The sequence below is a fragment of the Ambystoma mexicanum genome, chromosome 7q (assembly GCF_040938575.1).
Source record: "Ambystoma mexicanum isolate Mex_15411 chromosome 7q, UKY_AmexF1_1, whole genome shotgun sequence".
NCBI classification, from domain to species: Eukaryota; Metazoa; Chordata; class Amphibia; order Caudata; family Ambystomatidae; genus Ambystoma; species Ambystoma mexicanum.
This window is the reverse complement of record NC_090941.1, coordinates 687,059,224-687,077,070: the sequence shown is the minus strand read 5'-3', so window position 1 is coordinate 687,077,070 and position 17,847 is coordinate 687,059,224. Positions and strand designations below refer to the sequence as shown.

The following is a 17,847-nucleotide window of genomic DNA, read 5'->3' as shown; positions in this document are numbered from 1 at the left end:
GAGACATAAAATACAGGGTGAATTTTCATGTGAGATGTTAACTCCAATTTCATGGCGACAGGATTGATTATGGACTTTATAGTATAGGGCTAAGGTATCTTGGGCGGAAAGCTCTTGGCCCCTTCAGGGGAATATATTTGGATGCTAACCACACCTTTTCTCCAATCTGGTAGGTGGGAGCTTCCTTCTGATGTCGATCAGCAAACACTATGTCTTTCCTTAGCCTTGGTCAGATGCTTTGTCGCCTCCTTAAGAACCTGAGTGATGGTTTTATGCAAGTTTTTTATGGCTGACATTTCCAGGGTATCGGGTGGATCAAATACTGATGTCCTCAGATGTGTTCCGTGCACAGTGTAGAATGGAGTTTGCCCTGCGCTTGTGTGAACTGAGTTGTTGTATGCATACCCAGCTATCCAGAGTATATTTTTCCAAGAATCCTCAGGCTGTTGCAACATACACTTGAGATATTGCTCTAAAGTTTGGTTGGTTCATTCAGTTTGCCCATCAGTTTGAGGGTGATGGCTTGTGGACAACCGGAGATCGATTTTGGCAATCCTACAACACTTTCTCCAAAAGGCAGAAACAAATTGAGTTCCACGATCAGATACTAATATTGATGGAAATCCATTAAATCTAACAATTTGCTCTAGGAACACAGAAGCGAGAGTTAACGCAGTTGGGAGTCCTTTCAGAGGGATGAAATGGGTCATTTTGGAGAATAAATTCACAATGACTAACATGGTGTTGTATCCATTGCAGGGTGGAAGATCCGTGATGAAGTCCATCGACAGGGTATGCCAAGCTGCTGGCGGTACTGTTAGGAGATGTAGTAAGCCAGCGGGGTTCTGTTTCTGAGACTTGTGTTGTGCACAGACACCGCAGGTTTCAATAAATTGGGCAATGTCTTTTCGCCAGGTTGGCCACCAGTAGTTTTGTTTTACCTTAGCCTGAGTTTTGGCTATTCCTCTGTGTCCTTCCACTAATGAATCGTGGTCATTTGTGACGATTTGCTTTTGAAGTTCTTGGTCTTGGACATATAATCGTCCTTGAAAATACAGTAGATTGTCTTTGATGGTGTACTGGTCACCTTTTAACAGCCATTCCTGTTGTGTTGATTGATCCATTGGGGATTGCAAACTGGTTCTTTGGTCATCCACACACGTGGTGGCAGCTATTCTGGTTTGAATCCTTTCCTCTGGAATTATGGCCACGGGGTTGGATGCTGTGAAAGCCTCTTTTTCTTCACTCGTGCGTGATACAGCGTCTGCTTTCCGATTGCGTACTCCAGGTCTATAAGTGATAATAAAACCGTATTCTGCAAAAAGAGAGCCCCACGATGTTGAGGCGAGGATTGTGCTTTGGCGGTTTTCAATATTGCAAGTTACGGTGGTCCGAGATGACAGTGACCGGATGTCTTGCCCCAAGAAGGTAATCTCTCCAGGCCTCTAATGCTGCTTTAATCACCAGTAATTCCTTATCTGTGATTGCGCAGTTCAACTCGGGGGCTGAACATTTGCGGGACCAGAATGCGATGGGATCTAGTTGTCCTGTTTCAGGGTCTCATTGTGACAATACTGCTCCCATGGCTATTTTTGAAGCATCTGTCTGAACTATGTAAGTTAGGTTTGGTCGTGGGTGTCGAAGGACTGGTGCTGTAGTGAATGCTAGTTTGAACTTCTCGAAGGCTTCTTCAGCTTCTGTCGACCAATGGAACTTTTGATTTTTCTTTAACAAGGAGGTAATTGGATGAACAATTTGTGAATATCCAGCTATACTCCAACAGTAAAAGTTGGTGAATCTGAGCACGATTTGCACTCCTTTCGTGGATGTTGGTGAGGGCCATTGGAGGATTGCATCCAGAGATGTCTTTATGGGAGAGCAAACGGGGCACATGCCCCGGGGCCCCATCCTGGGATCCTTGGAGGGGGCCCCCACCTCTGATCCTTGGATGCGGCCCACACCTGTGCTTCACCTGGTTGGGCTGACTGGGCTGGGCACATGATGTGCTTGGAGAGAGTGTCAGTGAGACACAACACGTACCCCTGTTCCCTACCCACTAGCCCCCAAGAAGTCCTCAACCCAGAGCTCTACTGCCAGGTAAGTAACAATGTGTGTTATTATTTATTTTATTTGAGTGCGCACCAAGCAGGGATCACAGTCAGTCCACTGTACACATGCTGGTGACTGCACTGGGGCAGAGTAAAAATTAAAGTATGTCCGATTTGGAAGGCCTGCCCGAGAGAGACTTCTTAGCATAGGAAAACTGCATTACGTCTATTAAACCGCGAGAAACAAGAGCTTACATTTTGAGTTCAGCTCTCACAGACATGAAATCGCAAAAAATGTTCTTTTTTTTAAAAACCTCTGCACACCCACTACGACAATAAGCGACCAGAGACATCTGTCACATTCTAGCATTTCATTTCTCCACACCTGTAATAGAATTCAGAAATACAGCACAAGAGTAATGTGATCATGGAGGTACCAAGGTAAATGGAAACACTCGCTGCACCGTTCCCGGCTTTATTGGTACAGCAAAGCAGTTCTGATTTTGCCGACACTCGTTTTTGGCTACCTGACCCCGCTTTTTATTCTTCTTCAAGGGGACAAACCCCTTAATTTCTTCCCCACACCTCCCAATACTTGCTTCCTCCCTTTCTCAAAACTCTAGTTTCAAACAAACCTAGGTAGACCCCGTCACCTGCTGATGAACCCCAGGTGTCCCAATCCAGACAGGCTCATGCATCTGCCACAGTCAAGAACAGCTATAAACTCCAGACCAACTGTGAAAGGCACGTCGATAGGACCCCTCTCCAAACCATTTACAATAAGTGTGCCAGCAAGAAGATATGGATCGTTTTCTGCCAGCCTTGTGGTTTCGTAGCATTGCGCATGACAAGTGTTATTATCTACGTCAATTATCCATCAACTTACAAAAGATGCAAAAGTGAAATGCCCCTTTAAGATGGAGAGTATGTGAATTTTGTATAGTGCACTGACCCACTGAGCTATGCCATCAGTTTAAAATTGCCTTTTCTTTTGGTATAAAACAAGAACTCTGTTTTAGATATTTTCAAATACAATATTTTTGCAGACTCTCCAGTTTAGAAGTAGCCAAGAAGTAAACACACATTTTGTGCAGGGTAACTGGATAGGAAGTGTGTAGGCAGGCTGTGCCACTGTCATTCAATGTTAGTAAAGCAAAGCATGTCCAGTTACCAGAGGACTTAAGACATGAGGCTTCCAATTTGGGCTCTATGCTAAATGCTTCACAGCATGGCATGGTGACATTTAGTTTGACTATTGCATACCTGCACATGACAAGTATCATTGGTGAATAAAAGAAACCTTTCTAAATTAACCAAGGTGCCTGCCCATCGTTACTTTCTATTAATGTAATAGGTTTTGTTGTGAGGCGTACAAAGCCTTGATTTAGACATTTCTAAGCACCGGCGGGCGCACATGTTGCTGTCGATGCCCAATGCCTTATTCAGCCTATTATTGGGGAGAGGTGAAAGCACCCACACATTTGATGGCTACGTGATAGTCCAGCTCCCCTGGAAGATGTTTCACTTTTTATTATTATGTGGGTTAGGGGGTGGATGTGATGGGTTGAGGAACTTGGCTAAAAGCTTTGTCCTGTTCCTGAAATGAGACACAGTGACCTAGTTTGCATGTGAACGTACATACACTGAAGGATCTATAAAATATTGTGTTGAGATGGAGCTGGCCTTTGTTATGAACACACAGCCAAGTCCCTAACACGGTGAAGGAAGAGTTAGACTTTGACGTGATATGCTGTAGGTCATTTGCATAGTGCCTACGTCTCTCACAGGCTCCTTGAAAGCACTCCAAGTCAGCATTGAGAGCAAAGGTATTAAAGCGAGACACCATTTGCTCCATGATGACAACTGTCACAGATTAGCATGTCGCAGAAGTGGTATCACAGTGACTGGGAACCCCAGAGCTCTAGAGAGGGTAAGAGATGTTAGTGGACTGCCAGTTGGGGTTGGTTGATTGTGTGAAAAAAGTTGCTGGCGCATCCAGTGCAGGAAAATACATTTTGTCGACTGTGGGATACCCGTCAGCAGAGGGCAGTGGGCCAATGTGGGATTGCTCTGTCAGTTTTGGCACACTCCAGCTAGGGACTCCTTCGCAGACAATGAATGTGGCGTACGATAAAGTGCTTTTTATTTTTAATAAACCACAGGTTCTTTTCTGTTTGAGTAGACCTCCAACCCGTCTCGCACCCAACCTCCACAAACACCCCATCTCACAATGGACCAGGAATCAGGCCGGTCTGTATCAATAAGATATTCATTAATTTATTATTAATTGAAAAAGGAAAATCAAAAATTTTACAGCCACTAATGTTGTGGTACACAATTGCACTAATCTCTACAAAACAATTCGGTTTTCAGTTACAAGGAGACTAATTCTTTTGAGGCAACACTTTGACTACAATAATTGAAGAGAAACACCAAGGACAAGGTGGTTAATTTCAAATTTCAACCAACTTGTACCGCGAATTTCTACGGGGGGATTAATTGATTTACTTAAAATATGCTAAGGATTTACAGACACAGAGGTTTACCAAAAGGGAATATACGAACATACAAAGGCTAAACACAGATGCTTCTATGGGAAGGTGACTGAATTACACTGGCCATGTGGGGTTTTCCATGGGGTTTTCAATGGGGTCTTCAATGGGGGAATTATTGGGTGCAATGCTACAAAAGGGAAGGGCTTATGCAATTTAGGGCTGGGGTTATTTGCTACTTACAAAGTAAGCCTTGGTTTGGGATTCTGGAAAGCCAGCTGGATCTCAGGACACTCTGGACAGCTAGGCAAGGGGTCTGGTCACGGCACTCTGCCTTGGTTTGGGATTCTAGACAGCCAGCAGGATATCAGGACGCTCTGGACAGCTAGGCAAGGGGTCTGGTCTCTGCACTCTCAAAGATGGTATGTTTCTGCCGCCTTCCCTCCGTCCTCCTTCTCCTGTCTCCCTGGATATTTGTATGTCCCCTGACCTAGTACGCAAACAAAGGGGGGTCTGGGAATCTCTCTACCAGCACGAACACAGCCCAATGACCTGTTCTTGGGTGAATAACCCCTGGGAGAGACTCTACCAAGCCTTTAGCTCACTGTCCTTTTCACAGAGAAGAAATGTCCCTGCATATCAGCCTTTGTCCTGCCCAGGGGCAGTCCAGCGCCGAAATGCTAGGCAATTCTCCTCTGAACAAGAGTACCACCAGTAACCCCATACACGTGTTTCAGCCTTGTTGGGCATCATCAGTGAGGTGAAACTGTTGCCTCTCTAAGAACAGTGAGCAAGGGGTCCACGTCTGGATTGCCCTGTTAACTTAGGGTGAAACCCAAAGTTAATGTATGCAAACAAAGGGGGGTCTGGGAATCTCTCTACGAGCACGAACACAGCCCAATGACCTGTTCTTGGGTGAATAACCCCTGGGAGAGACTCTACCAAGTCTTTAGCTCACTGTCCTTTTCACAGAGAAGAAATTTCCCTGCATATCAGCCTTTGTCCTGCCCAGGGGCAGTCCAGCTGACCTAGTACAGTCCCCCTTATAGAGCACACAGGACCTCACTCGCTTTACAACCTCAGGGGAGTACTCTGTAATTACCCCTACCGCCCGGATAGGACAGTTTACCATTCCTCTCTTCGCTCCCTGGCATGATTGGTTCAAGGGAAGAGAGCACCATCTGTCTGTTTGCATTTTATTACTATTCTTTGTCCTCCTTGCCACTTTTTGACAAAAACCAGTTATATCTCCTAACGTCACAATTCTACTAGCCCCTGCCATATGAACTAGATATATGGTTTTAGTTGGTCATAGGGAATTAGGTAAGCCAATCGCCAACTCTGCACGTTGTAGCATGGCCTGGTGGCACATTTTTGTCCTTTTCACAAAATGTATAACAGTTACAACTCTGCAAATGATCAAGTGTGATCATAATTTAATTCTCCATCTTTCCACCAATTGTAATATTTGTCCCATTTTTAGAACAACTACAAAACCATTGTAACTGGCCATTTCAGTCTCCAAGGTCCTAGAAAAATGCACTTTCTCTCTTACAAACGGCCTGGAAATTACATAAAAACATAGCCGAAAACGAAATTATTTCTCATTCTAATTGCTTCGAAAAATGCCTAAAAATGAAATCAGTCATTTAGTGTCAATTGGGAGGATATGTCCCCCTCTGTGGGAGGGGTGCTTCATCCCCCAAAGCCGGTGACCAGAGATTTTTATGACCCCCTTTGAAGTTGTCAGTTTGCTCTTGATACTGGGTGCAGGAAGGAGCTCACACCTCCAAGTCAATCTCTAGCCACACTTGCTTTCTTTGAATTATGACGCTCTCAGTAACATCACATTTGACTGTGGGATGGTTCACTGGTAGGTGTGACTTTCAGTGGAAAGGGGGCCTTTTACTTGTGAAGTTTCCTTCCTTAGCCCAACTGGTTTTTCCGGCATTATGAGCCTCTTTAAAGGTGATTGAAGTCTTGTGGGTGGAAACATATTGTTACGTTGCTTAGTCAACCCTCCCACAGCATATTTCCCTGACATTTCAATGCGAGCAGTGCTATTTTCTCACTGTGGCCTTTTAAAAGTCATTTTTCTTTTTCATGCGTGTGCAAGCCGTTTTTGCGTCTACTGCTTGAAATCCTGTACTATATGTCACGGGATCCTTCGATTTCTTCTTTTGGGAGTGGGTTTGCATTTGCTGTTGGCCCATTGAAAATGAGAGGTACGCACCCTTCCACATGGTTCTCGGATTTGACATGAACAAAAGAAAAAGCCAAGCCATTTTTCGTTTACAGCGTTTCAAGGGCTGCTGTTCAAGTGAAATGGAAAGCAAAAGCTGTGTCGGTTTTGTAAGGTTGAACTCTAACCTTTTGTCATTCGGGTGAAATAAAAGCAACACAGGGCCGTTTTAGGATGCAGTGCATAACCTCTTGCCATTCAGGTGAAACAAAAGCAACGCAGGGCCGTTTTTGGATTATAGGGTTCAACTGCTTGCCACTCATGTGACAGGGAAAGCAAAGCACAGCCATTTTTGGTGCAGTGCTTTAATGCAGTTTTTCAGTTGAAAGGGATTTCTGTCTAGGGCCTTTAAATGCACCCCACAGCTCTCACCCCCACCTCACATCAACATTAGCATCTGAGAAGGGTAATCATGAACACCTAGAAAATAACTCAAGGGAGGACCCATTCCTATAATGTTGCAAGAACACGTTAAAAGGTTAACACCTTTTAAAACACAAAGCTTTACTTGAATGTTCCTGATTTCTTGGAGAGTACAATCTTAAGTAATTTCACAGCCATCCTGATGTGATGCTGGAGTGGGCTTGTGGTTAAGTGCTTAGCCGCACATCCTAATGAGCTTGGTTCCAATCCTGGCTTCCGCAGCACAACACCTTTAAAGCACTCAAGCCACACTAAAATAAGGAAGCGTTCAAATGTCTCTCCCAGATGTGGGGAGACATGTTTTGCAGGATCACAGATCTGTCAAAATCTGGGCCAGATGCCAACAATGGGCTGCATTTTGCTTTGTTTGTGATGGAATTCAGGGCCATAAAGTGGGGGTATGATTTTGGGAGGGAGCTGGGTGTCAGTGAGAATGGGTCAGTCCAGGGTCATCGAAGACCTGCCACAGGGAAGGTGGTGGAGGGGCCAGCGGTTTACCCGGTGGTGGCTTTCGGGGGTTTTGATGTGCACAAGTCTGAGAGGAGGGTACAACGTGCAGGCATATTTTGGCAGTGATGATGATGTGGATAGGAAGAATTGTGTTTGCATTCTTTCTGAATGGCATGGAACGAGGGGGAGGGAGATTCAGAAGCCATAGAGCTGGGTTTGGACACCAAGTGTTAAATGAGAGCGAAGGAAGGCATGGACAGAGGGAGGTGGACAAGAGAGAAGAAGCATAACAGAACGAAGTGAGATACTGAGGTAGGGGAAAGGAGAAAGGTGAGGACAGTAGAAGGGAGTGAGATAGAGACTGAGACTGAATATAAAGAGTAGGCTTGTCATGTCATGTTTTTCCTAATGCTTGTACTTTGGACACATTCATACAGGAGACAAATTTCAGGTTGAACTGTTAGGTTTTCATTTAGTTAAATAAATGCTTGCTTAAAATTCTTTTCCTTCCTTTTCTTTCAACATTAATATATTATTTTAAAAAAACAAAGTGAAATGTACTTAATATAGCATCCTCTTGGAGAAACAGATCACAGATATGTATAATGTTTATGTTTTATTAACAACTAGATAATCCATTTAAAGCTTAGACGAGTATCTGTTGAATTTGACTCAGGATATGTTATCCCCTCATTTTTCACATTGGGAAGGGGGCATGGGTTTTTGGGGGTGACATGGGGCTTGGGACTAGGGCATGGGTTTCTGAGGTGGTCCCCAAGGCTGTCTGTGCCCCCGGCCCCAGAAACTGTTAAAATGGCCCTGATTGCATCCATCTTTCATGTATCTATATGTACGCCTTGTGGTGTGAGCAGGAAACCAAGAAACTCGACCTCGGTTACATGGAAAAAACATTTTTCCAACTTGGCATACATACAATTGGTGTTGTGGAAGCTTCTCTAAGACTGCCCGGACATGGCCTACATGTTCTTCCATGGAATATGAGTAGATAAGAATGTTGTCAATGTAAACAAGAGCGCAAACGTCCAGTAGTTCACAGAGTACATAATTCATAAAGAATTGGAACGCTGCGGGGGCATTGCATAGCCCAAAGGGCATGACCTGGTATTCAAAGAGGCCGTACTTCGTGCAGAAGGCTGTTTTCCACTTGTCTCCCTCTTTTACTCTTACAAGATGGTATGCTTCTCTTACATCCAGTTTTGTGTGGATTTGAGCATGTTTCACTTGGTCCAGGAGCTCTGGTATAAGTGGTAAAGGCTATCGATTTTTTACTATGATCCGATAGATGGCTCTATAGTCGATGCAAGTTCTTAAGTCCCCCTCCTTTTTAGGCACGAAGAATAAGGGCGAGGAGGCAGGTGGCTTGGACGGGCGAATGAAAGCATTCACCAGGTACTGATCCAGGTAAGTTCTAGGATTCTGATTTTCCTGTTCTGTCAGAGCAGATATTCGGATGCAAGGGATCTGGGACCCGGGTACAAGATTTATTTGACAATCGTAGGGTCTGTGCGGGGGCAGAACATTGGCTTGCTCTTTTTTGAAGACATCCTGGTAATCTTGGTATTCAAGTGGTAAGGAGCTGATGAGACCCAACACGATTCCTTTCTTCGGTTTCAGATTGGCGTCATCTTTTTTGGAACATGTGTCGGCTGTTACGCTCACCTGGCTCCCACAGGGGCGTTGATCGGACCCGGACAGCTGCGGTCTCCACCAACGTGATGCGTAGTGCAGAGATGACAGACTGGACTGACCATCCTAATCTCATCTGCTTGACCTGTAGAAGTATTCTCCTGCAAGTGGAGAGAGGAGTTTAGCCACCCGTGGATTCTAGCAATGGCACCCCGCTGTTCTCTCCACTAACCACCTCCGAAATTCCCTTTCAGTAATCTCACCTTATATTCTTGAAGGATGAGCTCTCCATCCTGCGTGGATTGCAGGGGCGCGTAGATACCAGTTACTTCACTGGTTCGAAGGCGTTGGGAGAGTTCCGGATGAGTATTGACTCTGAGGTTCCTGGCGAGGACCGGTAAGTATACAGTTCATAGAGTTCAATATGTCCGATGTTCACTCTTGTCCCATTCCTATCTTGTCTTGCAGCTGAATCCGAGAGAAGTTGGTCTCGTGGCAGCTGATGGCGTGCAGGTAAGAGTCTGTATTACCCGATGCTGTCCGGTAAATGATGCATGTATTTAACGTGTTGTTTTCTCTCCGTTTACAGGTGCGGCGTATGAGGATGTGGAGAGTTAAAGAATTATGCCTCCGGTGGTAAATCAGGTAAGTCTATGGTGGTAAAAGAGATTGTATTTGTAGGCTCTCGCGGCTCACCTTGTTGTTTCCTTTTGTCTGCCAGGTGCCAGAGCTCGGCAAAGAAATGATGGATGCATCGCCGAATCAAAAGATGCTGTGAGGACTAGTGAGTATGGCGCGGTGCTGCAGCTGGCGATGCGACGCGTGCAGAAAATAACGTTCTTTCAGGTTCGGAGACGTGATGGATCAGGAATCAGCTAAGGAACTGAAATAATGTATGTTTTCTCTAACCTTGCCTCTTCTTTTCTCTTTTTCTAGGAGCTCCGGATAAGACGGCGTGGCAGAAGACTGGATGCTGGCTTGCAGGCACGGTGAGCGTTGCGCTGCTGGATGCAGAATAACGCGAAGCGTGTGCTGCTGTTCGGGCGTGGTTTAAATAGCCTCCAAAGTAGTCCCATGTAAGAAGTTCCCCAGAACCACACCCGAGTAAAAAATAGTCCCTGTAGTTAAATATTCCCATCCAGGCCTCACGTTGGCTTGGATTCATTTGCAGCATGGTCTGCATGAGGTAAGTAATGTCTATGAGCCTGGCGCCTATGGCGCCAGGATTGATTTCTATTATGAGCCTGGTGCATAAGGCGCCAGGACTGAACCCAGACAGCCCCTAGCCGGGGCTGCTGGGATTTTAATAAATATCTGGATGCCTGCTCCCGGGGCTGATGGGCTTGATCTGGATGCCTGATCTGTAGGCATCATGACATCGGCACAATCATGAGGAAATGTCAGAACTCGTTTTCGCCAGTCGATCCTAGGATTGTGGGCCTCCAGCCAGGGCATTCCCAATATCATCTGGAACTAACGAGCACCGATGAGATCGAAAGTAATTTCCTCTTGATGCCCCGTCCTGACACAAGCTTGACTTTCTCTGTGTATTGTGTCACCGGGCCGGATGATAGCTGAGAACTATCCACAGCAGTGACATTTTCCGATTTCTGCTTCTGTTGGAGAGGAAGGCCTATTCGGAGAGACACATCTTGGTCAATGTAATTACCCACAGCTCCACAATCAATATATGCCTCCAAGGCATGTATTTTTGATGGTTGCTTGTGATTCACCAAAAGCACTGGAAAGACTAGATGTGAGGTCTGTACGGATTCCATTCTCATGCTCGACAAGCGGACCCCTACATTTGCCGGGCATTGGCATTTCCCCGAGTTCTGTTCTTCTTCTTCATCAGTTTTGTCTGTTGCCCCAACAGTTTTCTTGGGTGGTTTTACCGGGCAGTTACGGAGGAAGTGACCTGCTTGTCCACAATATAAGCAAAGCTGTTGTCTTCTTTTTTCCCTTTCTGCTTTGGTAAGGGGACTTTATAATCCACCAATTTGCATTGGCCCAGACTGTTCATGTAGTTTAGTTTGATTCTCACGAGGTTGTACGTAAACTGACCGTCCATCTGATCTAGCTTGATCAATTTTCCGATTCTGCAACCTATGATCGAGTTGCACCGTCAGGTCTATGTAGTCTGCACACCTCTCAGGGGGATTCACCACTTGCGCCAGCACATCCTTAAGTCCTCCACGTAACCCTCGGTAAAAGAGTGTAGTTGGTATGGGCTATGAGACGATTGAAGGTTGCAATATAGGTTAATAGATCTTGACTCCCTTGTCTGAGTGACAACAACTCGTTGTCCAGAGCTTGTCCTTGAGTATGACGGGCAAACAATTTCTCCATCTCATGTTGGAAATTCCCAAAGTTCTGGAGTAAAGGGTCATCTTGATTTACCAAAGGTATAGACCAGTCCGCCGCACTACCTCCTAAATACGAGAGTACAAACGCCACTTTGGTTTGGTCATTAGGAAAGGCTCCTGATCTGCACAAAAAATGAAGGCGACATTGGTTCATAAATACAGTGAACTTGTTTGGGTTGCCGATGAAGAGTTCAAGAGGGGCTAGAAGCACTGGTCCTGGAAGAACCACCTGAACTGGTGTTGATTGTTGTGGTGTGGAAGAATGAGAAGAATGGGTCACTCCAGGCAGTGGAACCTGTCCTGCTTGTGCTTTTAGCATCTGTAGTCCCAATTTGTCAGTTCTTTCTCGAGTTACAATAAGATCCTTCCGTAATTCATTGGCTTCCTGTCTTGAAGCATGTACTTCAGCTCGTAATTCCCCTAGTAAGAGGGCTAACTGATCTGTTTCTGAAGTTTCCATAAGGCCCAGGCAGAGAGTATTATAGGCTTCGTGTTCTGTTACGCTCACCTGGTCTGTGTGAGGCGTTGGGGCACGGTTGCAACCTACCCTGAACTTGAATCGCCCCCTTCAGGCCTCTCCCTCAGTAGAAATGCTGTGGGCGGTGGTACATGGGGATACTGCTCCAGTGAATTATGGAAGATAAGCTCTCCGTCTTGCTACTTCTGGCAGGGGTGTGTCGAATGAGATCTAGTTCCTTCACTGATCCCTGATAAGGATTAGTCCAGTCCAGCTGCGACTATGCTTCTCCTTATGATTGGTAAGTCGTTCTTGAGCTCTTGTAATGCTGTTCGTTCTGTTTAATATCTTTATATGTTGCTCCTATTTATGCCCGCAATATTGTCTCTCTTCTATTTTCTTCCCTTAGATGGGAAAGCAGCCTCAATGTAGTTGTGAGACACGAGACGCGGCCGAATGGAAGATGGATGCTACCGTAATGTTCGACAGCAGGTAAGTGATGGTTTAAGGAAAAGCACGAAGTATGGCGAAGCGCACCGTTAAACGGACAGTTTTTTCGATGTCTAACCTTGTCTTCTGTTTTTTCCTTGCAGGTGCTGCTGTCGACGATGGAGCGCGTCATGCTGCAGTGCCAAGATGAAGATTTCGGCATTCCGGAAAGTGTAAAGAGGAATACTTGGTTCGCTGTAGAGGTGTACAGGTAAGAACAGCTTCCCCCAGTTGGTAAGTATGCTGGCAGGAAGCAGGATGTCCAGGAAGAAGGATCTTCAAAGGTAAGTCTGACCTCAGGCGACAGTAAGCGTTACACTGATTGCAAGTGTAGAATAACGCGAAGCATCTTTCTTGAGGATCGGGCCGCTTAGATAGCTGAGATCGTGGGCACGCCCATTAGGGCCGGCTTATTAGCTACACCCTGCCACTCCTAGAGAGTGAGCACGTGCGAAGGCAATCCATTAGCAGCCACACCCAAGAGTACACTTAAATTTTCAAGGTTAATGCATCCTGCTTAATGGATGGAATGTTCAAGGTTAATGCATCTGAAGTGCTATGTCCATAATAAAAGCTTTTTGGTGTTAAATGGATGTTCTTGTTTACTTTTGTTCATGAGCCTGGCGCCAAAGGCCAAAGGCGGCAGGACAGTGTCCATCCAGGTCTCCTGTGCATGCGACCCCTGCATGCCTGTGCCCCTGACTTCATGACCATGACACTATTAGACAAGACCAGGAAATTAAGGGTATTAAATGAAGGGAACAAGTACTCAAATTACAACTCTTTGCCGACAACATCCTCTGCTACCTGACGGACCTACCAAATTCCCTCCAGCGCATCATATCACAAATTCAAACCTTTGGCGGATTCTCAGGCCTGAAAATAAACCTCTCCAAGTCAAGTGTAATGCCTATGGGAGGGCCATGACACAGTGGGTGAGAAAACGAATAGTGGTATGAGACTCAGTATCTCAGCGTCGCACTCCCCAGGAACCGGACGTCTCTCTTCGCCCTCAACTATGCCCCAATCCTGGAAAGGATCAAAGCTGATCTCCAGTGTTGGAGCCCACTCACCTTATCCTGGTTTGGCCAAATGGTGTTGGTCAAAATGAAAATTCTCCATCATCTCCTTTATCTTTTCTCGGCTCTCCCCATTCCCATGCCGGACTCCTTCTCGACACTCCAAGGCATAGTCCAATGCTTTATTTGGAAGGGAAAGAGGCCGAGAATTAAGTACGCCAACCTGACCCTCCCTAAGCACGTAGGAGGATACATCCAGACTTTATATTGTACTATAAAGCAGCACAGCTCCGGGTGATGATGGAGCACTTGAGGGATGACATGGGCACCTACTGGATTTACATAGAGAACATTCAAACTCACCCCAAGAAGGTGAGAGACCTCCTGTGGTCCCCAACCAAGGATATCCACCCCCCCATCTTAAATCCCACCCCACGGTAGCGATCCTCTGGGAGTTGTGGAAACAGGGCTAATTTATTCCTCTCTAGCTGGACTTCCCCCTCCACCTCCCGAGCTCACTGTGGGGATCACCACTGGAATTGGGTAAGGTAGGGCTCTGCAACACACAACAATGGTCGGACATGGGCCTTGAGAGAGCGGCTCCACTCTTCAGAAATAATAGCTTTATTGACTACGACACACTAGTAGAAGCCATGGGCCCAACCCCATTCTGAATATTTGAATACCTGCGCGTCAAGGGCCTCATGACTGACCCCAAGTGGTGTGGCGAGTTCTCCCGTCCCCTTGCCACTTTTGAGAGGATTATATCAGAGTCTACCAACAGCAGGGGAGCGCTCTCCGGAATCTATAGATCCCCGATTACGGCAGATCTCGAAGGAAGACAGAACTTTAGACGCTTCTGGGTGGAAAAGGTGGGTGAGGAGATTGAAGAGGAAACCTGGAGTTCAATATGCAAACTGATGTTGGATGGGTCCGTCAACACGTCTGCGATGAAACATAACTTCAAATTTGTGCATGCATGGCACCTCCCCCCGCTACGTTGTCTAGAATGTTTGTGGGGGTCTCACCCCTCTGCCCTAAGGATTGTGGCCAACAGGGCACATGGTACCATATGTGGTGGGCCTGCCCATCTGTAAACATTTACTGGGCTGAATTGTTGAGCAGGATCAAAGACATGGATGGCCTCTCCCCGAAAATGCACCCCATTAACCTCTTGCTTAGTGTTCCCTCTCCTGGCGACAAGTCTCCCAATTTTCCTAGAGTAGTAAAAGCCATGCTAAGAACCGGGAGGGTATCCCAGGCTCAGAAGTGGAAAAGTAAATCCACTCCGTCTAGAACCAAGAGGCTCACCAAATTGTGGAGTATCGTCACTTATGTTTGAGTATGGTGCTGTGATACTAAGGGAAGACTGCGACACCCTGAAACTCTGAAACCTTGAAACTTTGATCTTTGAACTCTGATCTTGTTCGGTCGTCCGTTTGCTTCACCCGACTGTTAATGCTCCTAGGCCTTGAGGAGCCCCAAGGAGTCTTCAGCTCCCTGAAATAATGTGTTAGTATGTACGCTGAGCCCACTTTGCTAGTTAACCCACGAATGCAGAGTCTTGATTCTGACTTTACTTGTGTTTGTTCCCGCCGGATGGTAGGACCTGGTAGCAACAGCATAGGGGGCAGGGTGAGGGAGCGGAGGGGCAGGGTGAGGGAGGGTAGGGGCGGGGCGGGACGGGAGGGGCAAACCTGTTGATGTTTTGAATTGCAAGTATTGTTTAATGACAAATGCCTAATAAAAACAAATGTTAAAAAAAATATATATATATCTAGATGAGAATTAGGACAGCATTGTGAAAAGCCATAAGCTATTAGTTCCACCCAACCTAGGTTGCAGCGATTCTCCTTTGATGCCCTACTTTACCATGGGTGAATGTGACGGAGCAAGCGGAGCTGCAAGCTCAAAAAGGGAGTAGGGGTAAAAAGGAACAGTGTGACATACAACACACAATATGTGAATGCCCATACAAAACATTTGTAAAAGATATATTCTTTGTATAGGCTGTTAGAAGGGAGAGTGGGGTCACAAAAAGGCTGAACAAAAAATTAAAAAATAACAAGTTGCATTAATACAGAATGGCCTTTGCAGGTTGAACTCAAATGGGTATCCCCTAGCAGTTTAACTGTTTCAACGGTTCTTGATGTGGTCGAAAACAACTGGTGAATACTCCCCCTCGTCTCAAAATGCAACTTCCTTGTCACCACGCCTTGCTGAGTTTCCACCAGCTTTAGAGTAATGCTGATATACAGATAATGCAGTACTTTGTCGGATTTCTCATTTGGAAAGAAGATAAATCTTGTGGTTCAGGTGACAATCTGTGACCACCTTAAGGAGGAAACTGGAATGCGTTCACAGCACTATCTTAGGACCATGAAAAAATGATAAGTTACTGTAGTGACTAACGTACTGTTAGTCCATAGTCCCCTTTTCTCCATACTGTATGGGCGTCCCTTCCAAGGGACGGAAGACTGAACCTTTTTCACCAGAAAAAAACCTTCTTCCCCTTTAAATTTAGAGGCGCGCAGAGGGTGCGGCCCAGGGAGCATGCACTGCCCTGACTCCGCCCTCCGGCGCCACACCTCAGTCACCATTGACGCATCGACAATAGATTCAACATTGCCTAATGACACTAGTATTATTTGGGGGGGAGGTTGGTGGGACGTATGGAGGAAAGGGGACTATGGACTAAGAGTACGTTAGTCACTACGGTGAGTAACTTATAATTACTCTTACATCCAGTCCCCTTTCCTCCATAATGTATGTGCGATTATAACTGATTGTAGCACCAGGGTGGTGCCCTGGGGACCCTCCTTAAGCAAATAGGTTCCTGAGAACTGCCTGTCCGGAAGCTGCATCCGATCTAGAGCCGGCATCCAAACAGTAATGCTTGCAGAAAGCTGAGGGAGAGGCCCAAGTGGCCGCCCTGCTTATGACTTGCCAAGGGACATGGCGCTGGAAAACGATGGCCGTTGCCTTGGCCTTGACTGCGTGGGCATGCATGTTGGCTGGGAGCGGCTTGTGCTGGCCCTCATACGCTTCTTTGATGGCAGCGACCATCCAGCGAGTTATGGAAGCCTTGGAGGCCTGATAGCCTGGTCTTGAGCCTCCGAAAGTGAAAAACAGGGCGTCTGATTTGCAGAAGCCCTTGGTCCTATCCAAGTAAAATTTCAATGCATGCCTGACATTCAGGAAGTGCAGCACTCTCTGTGCTTCGTCCTTGGGATTGGGGAAAAACGTATTTTCTGGTTCAAGTGGAAAGCAGACGGAACCTTGGGCAGAGATGCCGGGTGTGTCTGCAGGATGTCCTTGTCTTTGTGAAAGGTGTTATATGGCTAAGAGGCGACAAGCACCTGGATTTCGCTGACTCTAAGAGCGAGGTAATGCCGACTAGTAAGGCGGTCTTGATGGTGACCAGCCTGATGCCCACGGATGCCATTGACTTGAACGGTATGTGCTCCAGTGCGCCCAAGACTATGTTAAGGTCCCACACCGGGTTCGGTCTCTTGACGGGTGGGTAGAGCCTTGCGAGACCCATCAGATGTTTCTTGACGATAGGGTTGGATTAGGAGAAAATGCCCTCCTCTGAGTTCCTGTAAGTCCCAATGGCTGCGAGGTATGTGCGGCAGGTGTCCACTTGCACGCCTGAATGAGCGAGGTGCGCTGAAAAGGAGAGCACGTGGTTCAAGGTGCACGCCAGGGGGTCAATTCCCTTGGAGTCTTCCCAGTGACAGAATCTGGTCCATTTGCTTTTGTACTGGGCCCTGGTAGCTTTGCTACTGGTGCCTTGTATGATCTCCAGATTGGTCTGTGAGAGGCTAAGGTGCAGAAGCGTTACCTGCTCACGTACCACGCTGTGAGGGCTAGTTTCCCTGGTGTAGGGTGGAGGACTCTGCCCCCCTGCTGTGCCAGAAGATGTGCTGGGCTTGTCGAGAGTGAATCAGGGCGACTTCAGAGAGACTGAGCAGCTCCGAAAACCATGGCCTGGCCGGCCACCATGGAGCTATTAGAATGATGAGGAGATGGCGAGACTCCTTGATTTTGCAAATTAACCTGTGGATCAGGGGAGTGGGCGGAAAGGCATAGGCCTTCATGCTGGTCCACTGGAGGTGACAAGCGTCGCCCAAAGAGCCGGAGCCCTGACCTTGCCAGGATGAGAACTGGGGACACTTCTTGTGCTAGTTGGCAAAGAGGTCCACCTGGGGGTG

At 46.6% G+C, this 17,847-nt stretch overlaps 1 protein-coding gene across 2 annotated transcripts in view; it reads right to left on the bottom strand.

Annotated features, from left to right (window-relative positions):
- The window catches only part of MIPEP (mitochondrial intermediate peptidase), a 1,848,751-nt gene that overhangs the window by 708,701 nt on the left and 1,122,203 nt on the right, over positions 1 to 17,847 (bottom strand). The gene's annotated exons all lie outside the window — the stretch shown is intronic.